The sequence below is a fragment of the Camarhynchus parvulus genome, chromosome 1 (assembly GCF_901933205.1).
Source record: "Camarhynchus parvulus chromosome 1, STF_HiC, whole genome shotgun sequence".
NCBI lineage: Eukaryota > Metazoa > Chordata > Aves > Passeriformes > Thraupidae > Camarhynchus > Camarhynchus parvulus.
In genome coordinates, this window is record NC_044571.1 from 22391293 (window position 1) to 22397292 (window position 6000).

Here is a 6000-nt window from a genome sequence, read left to right on the forward strand (position 1 = left end):
AATAATAAAGTCAGCATTTCTTAATTTTTTTTCACCCATTATGCTATGCTATATATCTTGTATTTATTTGCTCTCCCTTTCTTCCTTTTCCTCTGTGCATACACATAAATATATGCATTTTAATCTAGCCTTGGGTTAGCCAGAGCATGGATGTAAATCCAAGGACACATCCAGGGGCAGTCTGGACATCATATACATGACTTGGAGAGTCCTGACTTGTTCATTTTCTTGCCACCACTAGTGTAAGATGCCTATTAAATGGGTCCTAAGGTGCTCCTTGGCCCAGTGCCACATGTCACATGCCTTTGTTGGTCTGTCAAAGGTTGTCTTGGCCACAGTGTGTATTTGAGAAAATTCATCCATTTGCCCTCAAAGAGGATAAAAGCCATAATTCTTTAAACTGGACTACTTTTAAAGTACCTGACCTTCATTACCACCCCCTTCATTTTATATTACATTTAAATGTGTGCTTCATAATTAGATATTATTTACTTGGAAATACTGCAAGAATTCATATCAAAATTAACTCTTGAAGGAAATTAAATGTGGGAAACATTTTCCTTTGTTTATTCAGTCACTAATATGTTCCCTCATACGAGTTCAAATGAGCAAATAACTTTTAGACATAAAGCCTGGAAGAGCTATGTTCTTATTTGTAACTTTGAAAAGAACATCGTGTTCTTCTGCAAAGCTCTAATTTCCCCAATTCTTTAATCACAGATGTGCATATTGGTGTAAATATCTTCCCTCTAAAACCAATAGCAATATTTCCACTGAATTCCACAGTGTGAATCAAAAACTATACTCATGCTTACTTTAAAAAAAAAGATAAATGTGTAGCAGTTGCTTTTTCATTTGTAAATGGAGGGGTTTTTTTTGTATTTTTTCTTCTCTGTTAGAATCTAAAAAAAATTGCTGGTGTTGTACTCGTAATACATTCCAACTTTAGCTTACTCCTAGCAAGAAATTTACAGTTAAAAAGTCTTTATCATTAATTTGGAGGATTTAGTTGCATCTGTTTAAAACACACTTGTCAGTCAAGTTTTTAATAAAACTAGTAAGAAAATTTGTTAAAAATATTAAGAATTCACTAGAAGTGGTACTCATATATGAAGTCTCTAAATTGTCATGTAATAGCTGGAGTCATAATTTGTTGCTGAAAATTGGGAACAATGTTGATTATTACAAAATAACACCCAGTTTGGAGAACATTTTACTAGATAAAGTTCTATAGAAATACCACATTCAGAAAAGGAAATTAAGCCTCAGGTAAAATCTTATTTTTCAAAAAGTTCTTTAGACTTCTCAATACTTCTTCCCTGACACAAAAGAATAATATATTCAAGTGTTAACAAAACTTCTGTTTGGGTTTTTTGTTTCCTTTTTTCTTTTTTTGTAATTTTTCAAAGATTTCATATTTCTGTAAGAAAGATTTCCTATTTATACAAGAAATATCTTTGATGGGTACATTTTCATAATCTTCACTTTTTTCTAATTTGTAGTAAAATAGGGTGACTAAAATGTCAGGGAAGTTATAAAAACACAAGATTAGACAAAATGCAAATTGAATGTAACTTTAAATTTCAATATAAGTCTGCTTCTGTCAGTGTGTATATTTTGCCACTTAGGTTCTTTTCACATATAAATAACATACAGTTTGTAAGAATTTCCTATGATGGAAGGGGGAATGATAAAATGATTGAACTTTTATTACACTAGAAATTTTCCATTGAATTGTATTAATATTGAAATATTCAGTATATTTTTTTCCAGAAATAAACCAATAAAACTTGGTTATCTTTGAAAGATATAACATCAGCGTGACCTTGACTTTTTATACTTTTTAAAATCAGAGCTCTATTTTTTTTAAACAACATGAGACAGTATAAAGACACAACATAAAGAAGACCAAAATAAGTAAATTAGAAATTTGCTCAATTTACCTTGTGGATCATATGTAAATCATACTCATTTGGCCTAAAGAATTAATCAACATTAATAAACCAGTAAAATTATGTACCAAGGAAACAGAATAACACTCATAACATGATATTAAGAAACCCACATTATACCATGACTTATATACAAGCATTCTTAATGGCTTCAATACAACTCAAAAAAGAATAAAGAAAAAAATACATAAAGTAGTTGGTGTATCTCATCAAATTGTAGTTAAAATTAATTTATAAATGGAAAAAAGAAGAAAAATCGCATATGACATGGTATTAATCTGAGGGTTAAATGTTTGTTGTCTCCTTCAGTTTTCTTCATGCAGACTTTTACTTCATCTTCACCATAAGGAAGAATATCAAGCTACTTTACTTGTAGGTGCTAAATAATGACACTTCTACACTGTACTTTGAGACAGACACCACCTGATAGCTGAGTGAAAAAAAAAACAAACCAAACACTAAAAAAGTGATAGGAGTGAAAAAACCATGAATTTCAACGTATTTGTATCCATCACCTTTCTCAGTCATGCGCTACAGATATTTCAGGATTCGCTCCATTACCTGTAAAGGATCTCTCTCTTTCCTCTCCAAAGATTGTTTTAGAGTCTCTGAAGGAAACTGATGACCATTTTTCTCTCAAAGAGTTTTTAAATTACCTGAACAAATAAATTAAACACTATGTTACCCTGCTGCTAATTTTTACTAACACCAGGTTCATTGGCAGATAGAATTTGGGAAAGCAATGCCTTGACCTATAGGTCTCAAATTTTGTCCTGTGCTTTTTCCTTAAGAATTTACAGTGTTTTCTTATAACACTTCTTATGTTACTTCTTGAGTCTCCTACAAGTCAGAGATCTATTAGCTGTAATTTCTAGCATAGAATTGAGTTTTCTTGGACCATTAAAACTTGTATTTTAAGATAAGGCAAATGAAGCAAAGCCATGCAATCTAACGTTGTTATTAAACTGTATAATTTTTTAAACCCCGAAGAGCCCATTGTCCTTATTAAAGGACTTAGATAAAGTTATGATAATTGTGAAAGAAACAAATAAAAGGATTTCTGTATCTACTCCATATTATTCATTTTCTTCCCCTCAAATAATTCAATATAGCCATACCAACTACAAGTTTTGGTCTCACGTGCTGTGTTACATTCTGGAATTTGCTAAATTGTTGCAATGCCCTGACAATAACAGCTGGGCAGATCAGTTGTGATGGTAAAATAAGAACAGGAACAAGAGCTTCTTTCTTTCAATTGATGAACGCTATTCATCCTGTGACCCATAATTCCCCATATTTGAACAAATCAAAAGTCTTCACAACCTAATGTCATTATTTACCCATGGATGAGAAGCAGTCATTTTAGATAATGTGAAACTTGTTTTCTCTTCCATCTCCATGCCTCTCACCTCCTTACCTCTCTCTAAAGGCGATCTTAAAGCACCTTTTTTATACCAGACTCACATATTTGCAAGTGATGTTAATTTACTTCGCTGAAAGTAATGTCTGGATAGTATCAAGCAGATCTCTAACTTTCAACTTGTCAGTATTGCTGAAAACTAAAAATATGTAAAAAGCAAGTAGCACTTTTGGAGTATACTGATTTTCTAGGTCTAGCACTGAAACATTTGATGAATTTTAGAAACATTATAGACTCATCTATGCATTTATCTCAGATTTCTTTTCATGATATTGTTGTTCTCTGATATGTTGTCCAACGTTAAAACGAATAGATTCCATGATTTGAAAATGTAATCTGTATCTTTGTTTTACAGAAATACAAGACACTCCATATAATTTAAATTAAAGGTTTGAATTTAAATAGACTGGACATGGACCTTGCTTCTGTGGAACTACATAGCAATAGCCCCAGAATTTTAATATACATTCAGAGATTATCCTTCAGCTATCCAGCCATACAAGATACTATTAAAAATCATGAATAAATTTAAAAATTAGAAGGGTTTTCCTCTCTTGCTTTCTATTTTATTCTTCACATCAAAATAAATGAAGAAAGGAATTGCAATGTTTCAGCAACTGAAGAAAGTAAAAATATTCAGGTTATTTCTCCCTCTGTTTTTTATATTAAAAAAATATTGTTAGGCAAAGGAAACACAAAAAAAGGGAACATTCTCAGTGATACTGTCAAACTTGTAATTTCTGTTCCTGCCTTATGCATGAGGAAGAAAAATTTTAAAAAGTAAGGACACCTCATATATTGTAAGGAAAAAAGTTCTGTTTTTCTGTTAAACAAATAATTTATAATGACTGTTCAATTTGTGAAACATTGAAGTATAAAATCAAAAATAACCTTATTAAATGCCCTACGGAATCCATCCTGCAGTATTTCTCATACTGTATTTACTAACATATTGTCAAATTGAATATCATGTAGTTTGATCAATGAAACTTTACTCTCATTCCCTTGGGAATTCAAAGATTAACAACAGATCCTATCAGTAGGACATCTTGCTTTGTCATTTCCCTTGCACATAATTACATTTACCATTTTATTTGTCACTGCACTTTCTCATAATTTGGTCTTACATGGTGATGAATACTTCTCTGGAGATGTCTGTGTTAAAATATTAATGTGCTCCTGCAGAAGTAATCCATACTTGTGTTAGGTTTCTGGTGTGGAACTGTGCTAGTTTACATTGCAAGCTGCTAACATCGTGTAGTATAAACTCCACTACTACTGCTCAGGGTAAAGAAAACAGAAAATAGGTCACTGAAAAAAGTAAAGTACCTTCTGTTGAACTAAGATACAAATCACTCAAGTTATTGCTTTCTATGAAACAATATCTTTGGGACTGCAGAAAATTGAAATTTTTAAAAGTGTTCTGAATTAAATGGATAAACACCTGAATCCTCATTGTATCCCTCATCTCATTCCAGACTGAATGATTTTTTCCCAAGTGTTGTGATGGAAAGAGAAGAAGCTTAAAAATAACAGTTTCAAAGTATAGGATTTTATAGGGGGGTTTTTTGTTTGTTTGTTTGTTTGTTTGGGTTTTTTGCTATTTTGGAATCAACAAGTAGCAATTGTGAAAATAAAGTATTTCTGATTAAAAAAAAACTCTAAAAAATATCAAAAATATGATATTTTGTAATTTACACTACTTCTCCTTTAGAAAGAGCATTCAATAGGGCTTTATGACTATTTCTAGGTAAATAGAAATTATTTTGATGTCTCTCTCTGCAGAAGAACCAAAACCCATTAAGTGTTCATTCAGCATTGTTTTAGTGATATGTAGCATACTTACAACACCACAGTACTGTATGTTTTAGCTGCTTTTTTCTCCTTGTTAAATATATATTTTCATAGTAAATTTCCTAACACAGCAGCTTGTTTTTAATTTAATAATAAACCATGTTATGAGTCATTCATGTTTCTAATCTTTGTGTAAAAACATATTGCTGGGAAATAAGCAGTTGAAAATATGCAACTTCTTCTAATGTATTAATACTTCTAAATCTAATTATCAGACATTAATTTTTCATACTGTCATTTATTTTTGGGATCAGTCTGTCATGTATCTCCAAAATCAGGCTCACTTTGTCCTGATTCATACATGGTACTTTTTTTTTCACGATGATCAGGCATTTAATGAGCTTTTTATGGAAAGGACTGCCAATCTTTCCAACCTGTTTCCATTCCAGCAACCCCTTCCCACTCCATTTGGCTAGTCATACTTGCAGGAACATTAATTTCTGTGTAATATTGTTTATCCCCCTGCAGACAGGTGGTAGAATGAGTTCATCATCTGAGAGTCACAGTTCCATGTTTTCAATAAAACTTCCAAACAACATGCATAGATTGGCTGTGTGGCTGAGATGAGCATACAGATATACTGTAGGCAAGGATGATAACAAACTGTTTTAAAGCACTTATTTTTATAAATTCAAGGAATGGAGCCTTGGAATGGAGGGAACTGTGACTTTTTGAATGTATTTTTGCAAAAATGAAGCTATTTGAAAACATACTTTTCTGGAATTTTTTTTTTTCTTTTCTTACACTGACATCTTCTCTTTCATGTCCCCATTT